Source organism: Lacerta agilis, chromosome 10, assembly GCF_009819535.1.
Source record: "Lacerta agilis isolate rLacAgi1 chromosome 10, rLacAgi1.pri, whole genome shotgun sequence".
Lineage (NCBI taxonomy): Eukaryota > Metazoa > Chordata > Lepidosauria > Squamata > Lacertidae > Lacerta > Lacerta agilis.
Window position 1 is genome coordinate 46,982,761 of NC_046321.1, and position 19,130 is coordinate 47,001,890.

Genomic DNA, 19,130 nt, shown 5'->3' on the forward strand with positions numbered 1-19,130 from the left:
TTGCAGCTTGCTTTCTGCCATTTTGGTGTTGTTACTTTTAAGTATAGACACCATTAGTTTTTGTTATTAAAGAACTTCAAGCTTCCTAGCATAAGCCATGTATCTTTACTCAGAAGGAAACCCCCTGCGTTCCATGGGGTTTACTCCCAGGTAAGTTTACTTAGGAACTATATGCTTCAGCAGTATGGGTTTCTCTTAGAATTTGGGTCATTATATGTACTTTATATTTTAAATAACAAGTACTTGCACTAGTTGTTGAAGGTTGTAGTCCCACAGTGTGCATTTTATTCAGCTAAATAATCAAGGCAAGAATATATTTACACTAGGCAAGCATATCTTATTTCTTGGTTAACACCTTGAAAATTCTATTTCCCAGAGCCTATCACATTCTTAATATAAAAAGACTTGCATGTTAAGCACTTTTACCAAACATACTCTGGAAAAGACTGTTCCTTTAAAAAAAAATGCTTTCTCTCATAAGTCATTGTTATATCCATTTTAAATTGAGATGTGATTTAAGGTGATAACACCAATGCAAATAGTGTTTCTGTTTAGCGTAAAACATTGTCATCAGTCATTTGTCTTTTTATCACCCCCCAAGTTTTGACTCTTAGCTATAAGGAGAGTCACCTAAAATTGAAACTTGTCACTTAATGTTCACATCCATTAAGCAAGCTCTGTAGTATGATTTGAAGCATCCTTACTCAATGGTAAATCTCACTGTACTCAGTGGGACTACCTCTTAAGAGTGGATAGATTGGACCCTCAACTTCACAAATACTCATCCTCATAATCCACATGAGACTTGCATTAATCAAAGTGCTTATCTAAACTAAGCTATGTAGCAAGCTGTATTCACATGCTTCATGATTTATATTCAAGGAATCCTAAGTTATCTGTTGTGGAACACCTGGAGCTATGATAAATTTGTTTATAGGATGGTAGGCTGGTATACATTCTTAAGACAATAACATATTTGACTGTTTCTTTAACACTGTGGTCTTGGATAAATTTCTTTGAGCATTTACAGCATTTGTGTCCCTAGGTTTTTATCAGTAGCTATATACGTGGCACGCTTAAATGTGTCAATATTTGTCCTTTCTTGTGAAACATAACTAGGTTGATATGACATTGGGTTGTATTTCAAACTGCAACCCATATTCTATTGTGCAAAAAATGAAGGTTTGAGTTTCCTCAAAAATAGGAAAAAAATGCTTCTTGACTCTTATGAATCTGGTGGATTTAAGACAATTGGTGTAAGTTTTCCAGCAAATGATGCAAAATCCTGCAGATGAGCTTGTGCTGACCTGCAAGCCTTTATGGTGAAATTACTCTTAAAGGATAGCTAACTGATATTCTGAGTAAGCAGAGCTAGGTATTCCTTAATGAGAAGGGCTATTGGTTCCTGTAGTGATTGTAAAGGGGAGAGTGCTCCTAAAGGAAGTGTTGAAGTCCAGTCTGACATCTGTTCATTTTTTTAAAAGAAAAGAGAGGGAGTTGTTCAGTAGGGAACCTTCCTTTTAGAGTAACTCTTTCAAAATAAAGGTACAGTGCCAATAAGCATTATAAGATGGGAAGTGCAATCACCTCCCCACCCCATCCTCCCCAGTTCTCAAATCACTACATCTCAGTACAGTGGTACCTCAGGTTACATATGCTTCAGGTTACATACTCGACTAAACTAAACTAGAAATAACGCTTCAGGCTAAGAACTTTGCTTCAGGATAAGAACAGAAATTGTGCTCTGGCGGCGCAGCAGCAGTGGGAGGTCCCATTAGCTAAAGTGGTGCTTCAGGTTAAGAACAGTTTCAGGTTAAGAACGGACCTCCAGAACGAATTCAGTTCTTAACCTGAGGTACCACTGTACTTGGAAAAACTTAATACTTTCTAGTTGTCTGCCTACCATGCAGCTGTTAAAAGCAGTTGGGGTGGGGAAGGTGGTTTCCTTTTTCTCCCAGATAAATTTAAGTATGGGGGGAACATGATGGAGAATCCTTTTGACATCTCATCTAGAGAGTTTGGCTTTCTATCTTAGGTTATATAGAAATTCATTCTGTGGACCAGAAACTTTGCAAGCCAGCTTAAAATTGACAGTGTGTCGTCCCCCCCTCCAAAAGTTTACTGACCATAGTTAAATTTGGTTATTTTCTCATCAGTTTAATCCTAAACAACATTGGTTTGTACCACACCAGCTAAACTGAGGTCCTAGGTTGATAGCAAGGGCAGCAATCTCTATTTGCTCTTTATGCATTGAAGAACAAGGTACCAATCTGCATCAACACTAACTCTCTGTATTGCATCCTGGTATTAAGTCAAGCTTCCATATTGTCATGCCTCTCTTAAGTCACACAAGAAATGATGGGAAGAACAGAAGTTCAGGTTTCTTCTATACATTACTATTAAATCAAATACTCAGATTTGCCTAGTTTGTGGACTGAAGATTTTGCCAGGTTGCACTAAATAAAAACCATTGCTCATATATTAAAAGTGTAAAAACTTTGGACCATTTTGTGCAGAACAGTAAACTACCAGTATATTTTAGTGTTGTAAGGACAAGACTCAATGACTCCAAACCAGCTGCAAGGAGGAGTTCAGAAGCTTTCACTACAGTTGAAGGTTTTGATGCAACACTTAACTATAGTTAATCTTTACTGGTTTGTGGAAACAAAGCATTGTTGAAAACTATGTTTTGGAGGTAGCTTTTTTCTACTAATCATAATTAAGACTTACAACAATTTGTCTGGCTTCAGATGCCATGACAAGCTATGGTTAGGTCAAAATGGAAGCAGAAGCTTCTGAACCCTTCAAGGTAACACCAGAGGAAGAAACAAAAGGAGGAGTACAAGAACCGCAGAGCTGCTGGAGATCATCATAATGATAATCTATAGCAGTGGTTCCCAGTGGGTAGTCTGTTGACTACAAGGGGTCTGTGTAACCCACCCAAGGGTTCCGTGGCACCATTCACATAACAAAAACTACCATAGAGATTAAAAAGTTTTCAAAAGTAGGGGGTCCATGGCTTGGCTTTTTAAAAACTGCAGGGCCACTAGAGCAAAAAGAGTATGTAGCTGGATGCTGAACATCAAAACTAGTTCTAGTGTGTTTACACACCATTTCCTATAAAGCACCTACATGTCTTGTTCTTAAGTCTGCAGTTCAAAGCGTGCATCTCTAGAAGTCCCATTGAACATGACAGGATTTAATTCTGTGCAGAGATTGTCCTGCACATATATTTACATGGATTTCAAAATTTCCAGTTATTGCCACTGTTGCTAATTAAGAGCTTAACAGTATTTTAGACGATGTAGAATTTATAGATCCCCTATCATAATGGCTGACAGTTTAATCCAAAACGGGTAGGGTGAAGGAAGAGGGGGAAATGAGCAAATCCAGGTGCTAATTGCAGGAAACAGTTGCAGTAATGGAGCAAGTCTCAACTCTCCCTTGAATGCAATCAAGTGCAGTGGGAGGGTAGAACCCTAAAATATGCATGCTTCAGTATTATGCAGCCTTTGAAGAGCAGTTTCACCTGTTAGAGTTAATCAGTGAATCTGAATCTCTCTTTGCTTATTTTGGAATCCAGTGGAAGTGAGTATTGAGAACTAGGAACAAGCAGAGAAGCAGGATCTCTGAGGTAGTGGTTAATTTAGCTAGCTTATCCTATGATGAAATGGAGAAAATGCTATTGTGCACACTGCTCCATCCTTTATTGGTGCCAACAGTACAACACCTCATTTCTTGGTGAAAAGCACTGGTTGGCTTACACTGGAAACAGCAGCAGCTCTTCCAAAATTAGCTAAGAACATATGCTGTGTTTTCTGCTTCAGGCTTCTGAATTGCAGTAACAATGGGAGGGATCTGCTTTACAGAAACAATCAACATTCACAGCTTGTTTATGAAAGTATGAGGGGGTTGGTTTTTTTAAAAATGTTCCTTGGATGCATATAATGTATTCTCCCAGCAGTGAGGAAATCATCCAAGGGACGATCCAGCGGTGGTTTGACTACATTTGTATCATAATGGATCCTGCTAGATTTCTTTTTGGAATTGTCAGCTCCAGTTATCCAGACCCTGAAGTGGTTTGCAGTGACTGTAGAGACGTCAGCCATGTCCATAATCTTGTTCTGAGCTTTTGATCCCTTTTGTGGCCTACTTCACCCTCTGAACCGTTCTCTACTGCCCTTCGGGACAGGTTGCAATGTATGTCTAATCAACACATCCACTGTACTTGGGAGCATCAGGGTTAGCTAGACTCCACCTTTGCACACACAAAGAAAACCTGGCCGTCTCCAGGAGCACTCTCTTTCTTTACATTTGTGAGCTTGCTTATTGGATTAAACTGGAGTGGAGAATAATCATTATGCCACTCATGCACACCCACTTGCCATTACTTTTATAATAACCTGACTCAGCCTTCCCCAACTTTGTGCCCTCCAGATATTTTGGACTACAGGGAGCAAAATATCTGAATGGCACCAGGTTGAGAATAGTTGCTCTGAGGTTCTAGCAGAGGGCCAGAAGCTTACAGAAACAGCTAGCTAACACAGATGTCAAAACTACCATAAAGGAGCCATGAGGCTGAAGGAAGGATGGGGAAGCCTCTGTTCCCCCCCCTCCCCCACCTCCGATGCTGAACTTGGTTGGCCATGCTAATGGGAAGTGTGCACGTCCTCCATCCTTGTGTTCAAGCACTAGCCATTAGAACAAATTGCTGGCAACGTTACGTTAAAATGCATAGTACTCACATCGTCGTAGGCTTTGCAGGTCACTTCCCACCAAGGTTTCATTTTATCTCGCCGTTGTAAAGAGTCTTGCCACCCCAATGGGAATTATGTTGCTACTGTCCAAACAGTTGGGGGTGGATGGCTTGCCTTTCCTTCTAACGGTTTGTCCCAACTGCCATGGAACAATTTTAAGTCCAAAATTCTATTCTCCTTTCCCCCTCCCTTAAAAGGCTGTTTGCCATTATGAAAGTAGTTGAGCTTAATTCCTTTATGTGCAGTATTTCATGCAGATCCATCATGAACTACAAAATGCTGACTTTGACCACTGAAAGGAGGGTAAAGATGTTTGGTTTATCTACCGTCGCTACGAGGAATGAAGTTGGCTTCCACAGAGCCAAACAGTACTTCAGAAAAGGCCCAGCTGGCAGCCTGTCTAGATCTCTTATCGTAGAGGAAGACCTAAAATATTTAGTATGGGGCATGAGTTGTCTGAAGGAATATGGTTAACAGATTAATCTATTCATGCAAAATGAATTAAAGTGTACTGGTACCTTGTCCTTTTGGGACAGACAATAGTTAGCTGAAAGTCTCTCTGGAAATAAGCTTCTTTTGAACTAATGACATTTCAAGGAAGTTGTGGTTTTATATGCCCCTTTTTATGTAACATGTTTCATCAATCCTGTGATCCTGGAAGGGGTGAAGATGAGAAATGCTTGCTTTACTTGCCAGTACTTTCATAAAGGCCTGCTATTGGGAAAACTTGTCTTCATCCTTTTTAAAAATTTCATTTACAAGTCGATTTAACTCTTTGTAAGGGTTTCAAGTCTTTGAATCTAAGGGCAGTTTATGTAGGATTCAAAGGCAGTTCTTGTAACAAAGTTCCATTTAATTTCATGGGATAATATGTTTAGAGTTGGTTTTTCAGTTTGTGACCTTAAGAGATGCACATCCTGTACAAGTGTTCAGAATAAAATTCTATTTTATTATTGGCTCTTGCTCCTAAAAGAAATCCCAAACGACAGTGCCTTAGAACAGCTGCTGTTGTTTACAGTAGGGGTGCAGGTGGTGCTGTGGTCAAAACCACTGAGGCTCTTGCCGATTGGAAGGTTGGCTGTTCAAATCCCCGTGACTGGATGAGCTCTCGTTGCTCTGTTCCAGCTCCTGAACACCACTACTAGCAGTTCAAAAGCACGCCAGTGCAAATAGATAAATAGGTACTGCTGTGGCGGGAAGGTAAACAGCGTTTCCGTGCACTCTGGTTTCCGTGATGGTGTTCAGGTGCATCAGAAGCAGTTTAGTAATGCTGGCCACATCACCTGGAAAGCTATCTGTGGGCAAACGCTGGCTCCCTCGGCCTGAAAGCGAGATGAGCGCCACAACTCCATAGTCGCCTTTGACTGGACTTAACCACCCAGGGCTCCTTTACCTTTTACCTTACCTGTTTACAGTATTTATAGTGCACTCTTCAAATGTTTCCAATTCCATAATGGGGAACAAAGTAATACAAATAAAAAGAGAAAAACTATACAAAAATTACAAAATCATATAAACAGGACCAGCAAACAGCTAAACATTTATAACATAAACAAGCAAAACTACAGCAACCTAAATTAATATTTCCAATTTAATGAAATGTGGACCTCAAGAGTCAGCAAGGCTGCCAGGTAGTGATGTTCAGATGGATTTGTTGGCCTCTGCCATCTTCTCCTTGCCAGTCAGCAGTCCTCCAGTTGATCATGTTGTAACCATTTAGAGATGAAGGAACCCTGGACTTAATGTTAAGTGGTGTCCAGGACCTGGTGTGAGATGAAGAGTTATTAAATTCAACATAAATGTAAGTGAACATTTGACAAGGAATTCTTACACAGTTGTATTTAACTTCAAGGTGGAAACTTCTAACAAAGGGGGAAAAATGGGGGTGAGGAATTGGTGAAAAGGAAAGTCACAAGGGCCAGATTAGTTTAGCTAGAATATATTTTGCAAATTGGGAAAAGTACTGCTAAGGCCACGAGGATGCAAAAAAGAGAGACGAGTATCACTGAGAACATTAAGACCAACAACATGTTCTTTACAAAGGAGTCAATGGTATGCTAAATGAGATTGCAGACAAGCTCAGTTCTTTTCATCTGTTGATGAAGGCGCAGCGAGATCCATTTTTTAGAACTTTTATTTCTCAGGCAGGCAGAGCATCAGAACTGGAATCAAGTTGTGTTGGCGAGCAACAAAGTTCTTTGCCTTACTGACAAAGTTTTGAACTCACAAATCACGGGGTTGGGATGGTATCCACCTGAGAGTTCTTGAAGAACTCCAATGTGACTGCAGATTTTCTGATAAATCTGTAAATTGTCTCCATACTTGAGAACTGGAAAGTGCCCAATGTACCACACTAGGAGGGTTCTACTTGTGTTCTAGAGCAGGGGTGGAGACTGTGGCCCTCCAGATGTTGATGAACAACAGGTTCCTCCTTGGGCCATTCTGGCTAGGATTGATGGGAGTTGGGAGTCCAAAAACACCCAGAGGTCTACAGGTTCTAGTTGAAACCTCTGTATCCTTAAATGCTAGGGAATGACGACAAAAGGACAGAGACCTGTCTCAAGGCATGCCTGACCAGCTGGTTACTTTAAAAGGAACTAAAGCATGCTAAATAATAAGATAGTATTTTTAGTGTTGTCATCTCAAGGAACTGAGCTGCAGCTTGTGCAGCAGTTCACAACACCATGTTTCAAGTCGGATCAAAGGCAGTTCTGAATAATTGGACGTGAGCTGACAGAAGAATGTAGGTTGTTTGTCAACTGTCGGGATTGCCTCAAGTTACGTGGCTGGTTGTATACTTAATCTACAGAAAATCCAGGGGCTCATCTTCCTATCCCCTAATTAGTATTAATAATTTGGTCTGTAGTTTATTAATATACAGCAGATTACATATCCTCGCGATATATATTTTCCCCTTTCAATACTGTTAAGCAGATTTATGTGAGGTTAGTGCAAAGTGGCGTACAAGAGTATTTCTGTTTGAAGTAACTTAATTATTTAAAGGTTATGTGAGAATTGGAAGTCACGTCCTTGAAGTATGGAACATGCACTGCATTTATCGTCTGGAATAATATTGGTTTGGTATTAGAAAAGTTTGTGCTTTTGTCATCACTGGCATGAGCAATAGGTGGGTTTGGATGTGTCTCACTCAAGTGGTCTCTTCTTTTCGTTTGGATGATAGGACATGTTGGCCTGCCTCCGATGAGAAGGTGGGATTTTCAGCAAACAGATTCCACTGGTTTGTGACAATGAAACATTTCACAATGACGCAGTGTGGTGTAGTGGTTAGAGTGTTGGACCTGGGAGTCCGGGGCTCAAATACTTAATTGTTCTAGCTTGTCTTCACTTACCCTACCCCACTGCCCTGCTCACAGTTGTGAAGGATATTCTTACATTATGAATGGGCCATGTTACCTTTAAGAAAAAGGGGTAGGGTAGGCCAAAATATATGTGGACTGTCCCTGGATTAAGTGGCGTTTCTTCCTTAAGTTCTCAAACCTAGCTCAAGGTAGTCATCTAAACTAGCCAGATGTTGAACTGATAATCAATCACAGTCGGTCCATCATTAGAAAAATAAGACTTTAAAGCTGTCTTACCCCAAAATGGCAACTGGACGTTCCATTTTGGAGACTGTAACCTTCATTTAAGAAGCCATTTAGCACCTAAGCTTATACATCTTGAGTTTCTAACACTGCCTACCTCACAAGGTTGTTGTGAGAAGAAAAAAGGAAGACGGATGTAAGCCACCTTGAGCTCTTTGGAGGAAAGGTGGAATTAGAAATGTAATATAAGCATGCAGTCCTACATATGTTTACTCGGAAATAAGCCCCATAGACTTCAGCGGGACTGACTCCCAGGTAAATGTGTGTGTAGAACTGCAGCATCAATGAATTTGCGGAATAAGAATAGGCTAGTGGATATTAGGTGTGATCTGTCCCCCTTGGTCTCATTCAGGCCTCTGTGAGTTTTACAGCTGCACTGTTTATGGGCACCTGTCAGCCTTGGCACCAAATGTCACACATCATGCTTTAAAACATTGTGTCAAGCTTTTCTAATATTGCTTGCAACCAGTCAGAATATCCATGCCCAAGACAGCTATGACCCCCTCTTTGCATCGCCAAGAAAAAATATTTGAGACAGAGATGGTGCAGTGATGCTAAATCAGATGGTGTCTAGCCAGAGCAGAGAGAACTGTACTTGTGGTCAGAGGATTCCATCTTGAAAGCAACTCTTGATTTATACTGACTCTAGCTCTCTAAAGAGAGGTTAGGGGACTCCAGTGGAAAAGGATAGTCTGTGGGAGGAAATGGGCTAGTCCTCATGCTTGGAAGTGCTGAATTAATGATGAATGGGGAGGTGGGGAGCAACTTTCTTCGCTTGGCAGTATTTGGTGATAAAATGTTTTAAGTACTGTAGATTAAATTCTTATTTATTTATGACAGGCCATGAGGTTTATTAAACATGGTAAAGTTAAGTTGGATCTATAAAGCCCATGTAGAAACAAATGCAGTGGTCTCTTGCATACAAAGGTTCATTCCACAATAACTAGTCAACCATTGGCACAAGACTTTAGATTTGGTGAACATTTTGTCACATATTACTACTGAAACACCCATAATTTATATTCAGGGCATATTCTGTAGAAAGGAGCCCCCCTTTAATTCAAGGGTTTAAAACAGAACTTTAATAATAACTACTACTACTACTACTATTACTACATTAGGAAGTTGGTAATATTCTAGGATATTAACAACATGAGCTTCAGGTATGTGCTATGATCTGTGCCACAAAGTCTCATTTAGGTATTTCCTAGAGCTTTATCAGATCATTCCAAGGAAGCTCATGTACAGATCTTGAGAGGTAGCTGCTGCTTTTTAATCCACAAGTAAAAATCTTTTGGGGGAAGTAAAAAAAAAAAAAAGACATTAATGGGATTGGCTTTTATTGAAAGGTTCTGAAGGGAGAAATCTTGGAATGAAAAACAGCCATTAAATAAGTGATCCTTTAAGTCAGGAATTCCCCTTGTTAGCAGGAAGATGGACTGCATTGTGAAGTTGGCATTGCTGATCATTGTCAATGCAGTCCAGAGATTCAAGCAATATAGCCATTGTGGTTTGAGAAATGGTACAATATCCTAAATCAGGCATAGGCAAACTAACCTCCAGATGTTTTGGAACTACAACTCCCATCATCCCTAGCTAACAGGACCAGTGGTCAGGGATGATGGGAATTGTAGTTCCAAAACATCTGGAAGGCCGAGTTTGCCTACTATGCCTGTCCTAAATAGGCAAGGTTTCACATTGGTTGAGTGCTGCAGCTGTGCAAATAAGGAAGGGGTTGCTATTTTAGGTTGAGCCTATATTTTAGGTTGAACTCCCCTGCAAAAAAAAATACTTAGAGGGGAGGAAGCCGCAAATATGAATTTACAACATATTATAAACCTATAATACTGTTTTAAAACCAACTAGCATAGTTTTGTTAATGCAGTGTGCTAATTTAAATGTGTGACATCAGTATGTTCTTATAATGATAATGTCCTTACTGCAATCTTTCTTGGAAATTCCCCTTTTATATTCTCTTTCCAGTGTTTCTAACCACATGCATAATTTTTGTAGAGCTTTATTATTTTTTACACAGTTACAACTGCTGCTCTTGTTATTGAGGACAGATTGTTCTGTATTGCCTTTCATGTTTTGTGGCAGGTTTTTTAATGTTACTTTTAGATTTCTTCCATTATTTCTGATATGATATTATTAATGTGGAATAATCTGTTGGGGGTGAATATAGGAGCCTCCATTAGGGTAACATTGAACATTGTGTTTTAATTGTATTGTGTTTTAATTTGTTGGAAGCTGCCCAGAGTGGCTGGGGTAACCTAGTCAGATGGGCGGCATGTAAACAATAAAGTGTTGTTGTTATAAATTTACCTACAATTCTATGGCTCTTCTGCAATTTTCTTGTATTATGACAGAATAATTATTTCATTAATATTTTTTCCATTAAAATATAGAATTATGGAGCATTCATCAAGGATAATATGGTGGACTGTAAAGATCCGATCGTCAATGAAATATAGAAACTCATGTGCTTTGGTTTGCATTTCAAGATATAGATGTATGTATAAGTTGGCTAATACTGTCTTTTAATGGTGTATCTAGGCACATTCTGAATACAGTGGTACCTTGGTTTAAGAACAGTCCAGTTTAAGAACAATTTGGTTTACAAACTCCACAAAACCGGAAATAGTGTTCCCATTTGTGAACTTTAGTTTGGTCTAAGAACAGAAGCCGAACGGTGGAAGGGCACCAGCGGCGGGAGACCTCATTAGGGAAAGCACGCCTCGGTTTAAGAACAGTTTTGGACTTCTGGAACAGATTAAGTTCGTAAACCGAGGTACCACTGTAGTGTAGATAGGACGTATATTTCTTTGTAGCAATGGTTGAAATGACTAGGATGGTTGCAACAACAAATAAACTTTGACAGCCAGCTATATAGAATGACACATTTTCATTTTACATAATTTGTGCTTGTCGAAGACCACTGTGTGAATTTTCTAGAGATACTGAAGTGGACAAATATGAAAAACAAGGGATCTTGTAATGTATTGGGGTGTGTGCATAATGTAACCCAGTTCCTTGTTTGTCATCTTTCACCAATAGTATCTAGTACATGAGGAAACAGCAGTTCCAGAAAGGAATGGGCTAGCATTCAAAGAAAGCATATTTTGTAAACACCCGAGTGTTGAATACCTGAAAAATACTGATCTCTAAGAGGCACAGCTGGCACAATATCACAGCAACAAAACGTTTCATGATTGCCATGAGCCTAGTTGAGTATCGGTTTGCTTTTTGCTGCTTTCATAATGTACTCACAAATTGGCTTTCCTGATGATATTTTGCAAACCAGTTCTATATACAGCTAGCAAACAGGTTTCATTTTTAATCTAGGCAGATCGATCTTAACTTTGCAGCAGAGCCAGTTATTTAAAACCACAATCTCTTTATATCCCTCTCAGCACTGAGGGTTCTTTGAATATTTAAATGTAGTGTATCCACCTGGCATAACTCTGCTATTTCAGAATGCTTGTTAACAGAAACTGAAAATCTGTTTAATGTATGCAGGTACCGTTAACAAGCTCGTTGTGTAGTAGTCAGTAACATTTAGATCTAAATCTGTGGCCAGATTCAGACACCTACTGAGGTTGAGCAAATGTATGTCTGTTCCCTTCACCACATAGTTTATATGGACTATTTGACACACATCTTTATCCTTAAAAAAGAAAAAGTGGGATGATCACCCATACAGTGTGTTTGGGCCAATGTGCATGGAGTCTGCATCTAATACTACTTTGTGTTTGATGGACATCGCACTTTCATCACCACCGTGAGAGTTGCAGAAGCAGTTTGGTTAGTTTCTGAACCAGGCTATTGAATATCACTACCTGATAAGACTGCACCTCTTTTTCTATTATAACCACCACAAAATCCTCCATCAATCAATGCTTGGGGTTATGGGTAGTTTATTTTTAAGCTTGTTATCTCAGGATTTCGTTTCTCTCCATTCAGTAAATATTTCAGTTGAGTGACCTTTTTTAGCATGGAGTATGATTTCTAAAGATCCCCCCCCCCCCCGATTAAGGAAAGCTAGTGGGGGGGGGGGGAGTATACCAGTCAGTGCAGTTCGGTGAAATTATTTTTGAAATTCACAGTCTGCAAATAATACACAAGTAGTCAAGGAGACTGCTTCTGTTTCCATATATTCTTCAGCCTCATTGCATTTTTATGTTTATCTAATGATCTTGGGCCACACATATTTGAAGTGTAATAGCTGTGTTGCACACAACTTAATTTTGACAGTGCTTATTCCAATGTCAGTTTGTCAACAATGGTTAAAAGCAGGGCTTTTTTCCATCCGGAACTCAGTTCCAGTTCTTCTCAGGTGGACACCATTGCTATTATAAGAGAGCAAGTCAGTTCCAGCACCTCTTTTTCTAGAAAAATTGCACTGGAAAGGAAGAGTCTTGTGGCTCTTTAAAGCAAGAGTGGGGATGGTGTTGGATTGCAGCGACTATCATCCCTGACCATTGGTCATGCTGGCTGAAGCTGATAGGAATTGGACTCCATCTTCATCTTACAAGCCACATGTTTGTGCCTTAAAGACAATTTTATTTTGGCATTAAGCTTGAACAGATGAGAGTTCATCAGATGATAGAAATGTCGTCCCCCCCCTGAATTGCATACTTTTGATGAAGTGGCATATGCTATAATTATTTTTCTTAGTCTTTAAGGTGTTACAAGACTCTTCGTTGTCTTTGTTGCAGCAGATTAGCATGGTTACCCCTTGGTGGGGTTTCCATATCTTGAAGAGCAAAAAAGAGGACAATCCTGAAACCCAGACATTTCCTTTTAAAATGTGAAAATCCCCCCCCCCCCAGATGGGCATATTGGCCCCCAAAAAAGAAATGTCCAGGATTTCCTGGATGTATGGCAACCCTACCCCTTTGGAAATGGTCACAATTGAAGCAGGCTCTTTCTTTTCAGATGTTTTATGTTGCCCAAAATTGCACCAGTTGCTGCCCTTATTAAGGCCAAGCTTAAATTAGTGGTCACATTTAGCAACTCTGAAGTGGGGTTACCTTTTTTTTGCACCTGCAAAAATAGAGTCCCTGAAGCTGCTGTTACCATTAAAAGGCAAGCTGATATTGGTACTAATATTAACTTACGATGGGAGTGCATGTTGGGAGTGTAGTGCAAGACCCAACACTGGTTAATACTCTGGTCCTGATTCTATTAGACGCCTCAGTCACTGCTGTTGTAAAGAGAGAGAGATTTAAAATGCATGATTGCCCCGAGCATTGCTGTGGTGCATGTAGGGTAGAATCCTTATGAAACAGCAAAATCAAAGCCAACGTAATTTAGGATTTGTTGCCTGAATTTAATAAAAGGAGCCAATAATTACATAATTTTAATAATGCTTGTTTTTTTAAAAAAAAAATTGTTTAGACTCCCGCAGAGTTAAAAATATGAACATCTCAAAGGGGAGGAGGGAGTTAAAATAATGGTACGTTAGACCTTATTCTGCCAGCAAGCAAAAGGCTCTTGTTCTGTCCCTTGCAACTGCCAAATAATGAATTTGAACAGAACTTCAATCTAAGGGATTAAAAAATCCTGCATGATTTCTCCCCTCCCCTTCCTGCAAGTGCTCACTGGAAAGAGGAACAACAAAAGTCTAAACCAGAAAAACCAGCACCAAAATTAGGGCAGAATCCAAAAGGTGAATGGGCTTCTCTATGCACCATTGCTTTTTAGGCTTTCCTATCACACAGGAGCATGGTGAAGCACAGGCAAAGGAGTCTGGAAAGTTGTTCTAATGGAAAATGCTACCAGGCTAACTCTTGGCTAAAGGCTTTAAGGACTGGATAAGGCAGAAGTCAATTAAATATTCTTATGTGATCAACAAAAACGCTTAACTTTTGTGGGTGGTGACACAGGAAATGTTCCAAGGTCACATGAGACAGTTCTTGCTGAAGCTAATCCAGTCTTTGGACCCTGTAAGTAGCCTATTTAGCGAGACCACTTTGAGTTCATTTAAGTTATACTGACATTTATGGAAGAACAGCATTGCAATACCGTAGTGAATAGTAGCATATCCCCTCACTAATTCCGAACTGGAAAGCCTGGTGGAGATGTGCTCATCTGGCCGTTCGTTTCGCACGCTCGGGCATTATATGTGCTTTGTCTGTCCAGTGACTAAGCAACTCTCAGCCAGTGCTGTCTGGTGCCCACTGAGACCGCTAGGGTGGAAGATGGGAAGACCAACAGTAGATGGAACCTGAGCCAATAATGGGCAGTCAACAATTCTAGTGTGGATCTCAAACCCAGCACACAAGCTGGTTTTGGATTGGATTCAGACCTTATTTTGTTGTCCCAAGCTTAGTACTTGGCACAACAACAAAACCAGGTCTTCCCATCAACAAAATCCAGTCCCAAACCAGCTTGTATGCTGTGTTGTTAAGTGATGTTGCAATGTTTTTTTTTAATTATTACCACCAGGGATTTTTTCCAGTTGGAACTCAGTTTGTGCGCCTCTCACACACGTGCAAGTGAATAGAAATACCCTAAAAAGCGAGCAGACAAAACAAAACCCAAAGGAACCTAGGAAGATTTTATTAGCAACAGAAAGTTGACTTGGGACAGGGAAATGGGGGGAGGGATGATATGGCGACTTGAAGGTGAACATCGCTAGAAGTTGGCAGGAACTCTGTGCGGTGTGTTGCTGTCAAGAGGTGTGAATACGTTCTAGCATTTTTTGTTGCGTCTCACTGACATGTAACGCATAACATTTGTCGCAGAAATAACATCCGCTACGTTCTGTTCCTTTTGAGTTATACGTGTAGCCGGTTCTTAACTACGTTAAAAACTCTGGTTTTATTTTGTTGTTGTTTTAAACAAGCAGGGTATGGAAGAAAAACACTTGTCTCTCATTATTCCTAAAATAATAGAAGTAGAGGGTGTATGTATTTGTGCAATCATGCCCAATCAAAAGGACATTATCAGAATGGCGTTTCAATTATCCGGATGAAAAAATGCTGTTATCTCTTGTGCACCAAACAGTTTAATAAAGTTCCAGAGACGTATGGCGTAACTATGTTGCATTGACATCCTATAATTAAGGGGCAGATGGAAAACAGTAAGACTGAAGAGTGAGATGCTGCTTCAATCAGAATGTGTGGAGTGAATCTGCTGAAATAGGCTAGTGGGCAGGGAGGATTAGCTGCTGTGCTCCCTGCTCCTGTAATTTGGAGCTGGTGTTTTTCTTAAGTGGAATGAGTTCCACTAGCCTAGAAAAGCAAGTTACAGGAAAACAAGTATCTAGCGATGTTGTAATTGTAGCAAATAGAGTACTATGTATGGTTGCATCAGAGGTCAGGTTTAGCATTTGTTCCACATAGATTTTGTACCAGCTAGATACCTTATATGGATAATACATTCAACTGGCAACCATCCCAAATGTGCAGGTGCTTTTCTCTCATATCAGACTTAGTCCTTAAGCTGCAGCCTGCCTCATGCAGCTGCCTCTTCCTCCTCCTAGCTGAAAGTTCCCTTGTTCTAACAGTGTGCTTTAATTGGTTTGTACCATGAAAAAAAGCTACACAGACCAGAATGTACATGTTTTGTTTTCTTACATTCGTCCATCATGTAATTCAAGGTGGTACATATGTGGCTATCCAGATGTTGACTAGACCCAGACTTGCTTAGCTTCAGCAAAGCTGTGGCCTCTTGTGCCTTCAAACCACACCCAGTTGCTTCCTATTTATATTCATTCCTGCATTAAGAACATTTGCAAGTGGTACAGAGGGCATAAGCAGTTGGTGTTTTTTAATATTGTGTTTGAAAATTTCCATTGTTAGAATAGCTTATAGGGTTAGAGTAGCACAAAGCTGTCATAAATGTAAAAAACATCAGCTTAAAGAAACTCTGAAGCTTCCACTCACTTAACAGTCTTTCGCTCTGTGCAATCTTGCTCTTTCGTTCCGTCACTAGACAAGGTTGGTAAAGGTTACCTTGAGAATAAAAAGGAAGCCTGCTGGTGCTCTTCAGATGTGAAGAGGGAGGAGCAACATACTACCTGAGAAGAAGCGCTTGAAAAATTCATATGTGAAAAGGTAGAGAAGGCTATGAACTAAAGTCATCAGCGAGGAATTTGCCAGTAAGAGAAGAATTTGCTATTCCTTTTTAATAGTAAATGTAGAATCCAGAGAACAATGTTAGGATCCACATGTTTTACCTTCATTATGGACCTAATTATTAACTAACATGATCAGTGAAAATAAAGACACAATTACTCAAAGTTAATTCTAACAGCTTGCAAATGAACCTGAAATGGGCAAGAGATCTATAATGACCATATATGATCATGACCACGCATCCTTGAGGGAACACTGCTTCACATTTTTGGTGGGGGAGGACATTTTCTTTTACAATAGAGCTTCACTTTCTTCTCAGCTAGTATTACTTCTGACTTTTTTATTGGCAGAATTAGACATGGATTTGGCAGCTCCTCAGGGCAGGTGTCATCTTTCACAGTACAGCACTCCACAAAGAACAACTGTGATGCAAATCACTATGGTAAAAGTGTGCCTGAATGAAATCTAAAATAATGGGAGCGGTTTGAAAGTTGATGATGAAGTGGGCCCTGGTAGCAGGTTCACTCTCCAATACAATTTGCAGGAGAAATAGAGGACACTCGGGCCATTAATAATTTTCACCCTATACCAGCGATCTCTGAAGACTGCTCAAATTTTCCTTGAACAACAGAGAAATGGCCAAATGTATTGGGTTCTAACCAACTTGCCAAGACAGAAGGTTCACAGAAGAAGTTGCATCTTCTGAGAAGACCTGTGTGGTACTGTACATGCAGAACATGGTTGTGGTTTTGGGCTTTTCTTAGCATCAGAAGTTCTCTCCGACGAGAACTTCAAACCCGGGAGAGTTAGGAGGCACTTCTGCAGCTAAGAAGCACTTCCACCTTTGTTTTTATTTCTTAAACCCAGCCTCCAGATGGGTAACTTCAAGCCAGCCTCCATACAGTCCAGTTTTTCATTTAATTCTTTGGCAATGCTCTCATGAACTTGAGGCCTTGTAATGGTGATGACTTAGGCTGATGGCCAAAAAAACAGCAGAAAGTTTTATCTTTTTCAGAAGGAGCATGTGTTGTTAAATGGAATGTTGCCTCATTCCAGAGGCAGAGGCTTTCCACTTTCCCCTCTCTGTTGTGTCCGAAGAATATTGCCACACTTTGTCAATACAGTGGAACCTCGGGTTACATACTGTCCACCTTACGAACGCTTCGGGTTACGAGCTCCGCTAACCCGGAAGTAGGTGTTCTGGGTAGCAAACTTTGCCCCGGGATGCAAGTGGAAGTTGTGCACCGGTGGCAGCGGGAGGCCCCATTAGCGAAAGCGCACCTCAGGTTAAGAACGGTTTTGGGTTAAGAACGGACCTCCAGAATGAATTAAGTTCATAAATGGAGGTACCACTGTACCGCTGTTTGACAGCAGTGACTTCCAATAATGCCACCCTGATAGATGTGACAATCACACTTAGGGATCAGAAGTCAAGGTGGGGCAATCTTATCCCTGTGGCAGATGGCCTTGTTCCTCCTCTGGATGGTCCCTAAGTGACAAATACACAAACGGGGGGGGGGGGTCTGTAGTTGCCTGGCACTTTTTGTTTTGCTGCTTTGCAAGCTGGAATTCCCCAAATCTGCAACACAGAAAAGTTTAATTCCCCTCCCTGTTTGCTGAAGTCCTAAGCAGATCACCCTCTGGCTGTGTTTTTGTTTTTTGAAGAAGAAAGGAAGGAAAGCAACACATTATGTTGTATGTAGTTGGGTCCTCAGTGACTAGCTGTTGTTTTTACCTGGTGAATATGCCATCATACAATACGCTTAACTGAAAATAAATAAGTAAATTAAATTAACAAATATCTATATGATCTGTGTTACTGTTCTTCACTCCATCCACTTTCAAATTACTTCTGTTTAAAATTCTATAGCCACCTGCTAACAACTTTACTGGCACCAATTTATGTAGGCAATATATGGTAAAGAGATAATTGCTGGTGCCAAGCATCCTCTTCTGTCACCTCTGAGGGTCATTCCACCTATTACTCAGGTTTGCTCTAAAAAAGAAACTACTTGCCAACCAGAATTCCCTAATAAGTATGCTTGCATGATGCATATGTTTGCCAACACATTTGTCACAGAGTCATACTACAATAGTGAAATGTTGTTCCAGCAAAAGCTTGGTATAATCAAATTTGGACTACAGTCCTAAATTCAGTTAGCTGGGAGTAAACCCCGTTGAGTTCAGTGGAAATTCTAAGAAGGCATGCATAGAATTGCTCTTTTAATTTAAAGCTTCCATTTGTTTAAAAACTGTTATTTTGAAGCTTCCCAATTACTGTGATGCATTGACTGCTGTTGAAGATGTTTGGAAGTTTCAGCTAAGTACAGATTACAGTAGCCAGGCTTTTGATGGTGCAGCTCATTTGGATCACATCTCAAGTTCTAAAAGAATAGTGTTGGCTGCCTGTTTATTGCCAAGCCCAATTTGAAGCGCCAGTACTTAACTTCAAACCACATGGGATCCAGGCAACTGAAGAAGTTTCTCCTCACATATCCGTTTCTTCCACACTTGGAAGATATTCTGCTGGTCCTCTTTTTATGGGTGCCTTAACCTTCAGAGATGAAGTAGATATGATCTGCACAGAAAGAACTTGGTGGGGGTTGTATTACTCCAGTGGTGGAATGCTTTTCCCTTGGAGACTCACTCACCTGGTCCCATGCTAGTATTATTATCCTCCAGGTAGC

The 19,130-nt window shown here is 40.3% G+C and overlaps 1 protein-coding gene across 1 annotated transcript in view; it reads right to left on the minus strand.

Moving 5' to 3' along the window:
• ARID2 (AT-rich interaction domain 2) overlaps nucleotides 1–4,764 on the minus strand; it is a 102,786-nt gene extending 98,022 nt beyond the window's left edge. Inside the window, exon 1 of the mRNA XM_033163449.1 lies at nucleotides 4,746–4,764. The gene's annotated coding sequence lies outside the window, so the exon portion shown is untranslated. The remainder of the gene's footprint in view (nucleotides 1–4,745) is intronic.
• Between the last annotated feature and the right edge of the window lie 14,366 nt (nucleotides 4,765–19,130).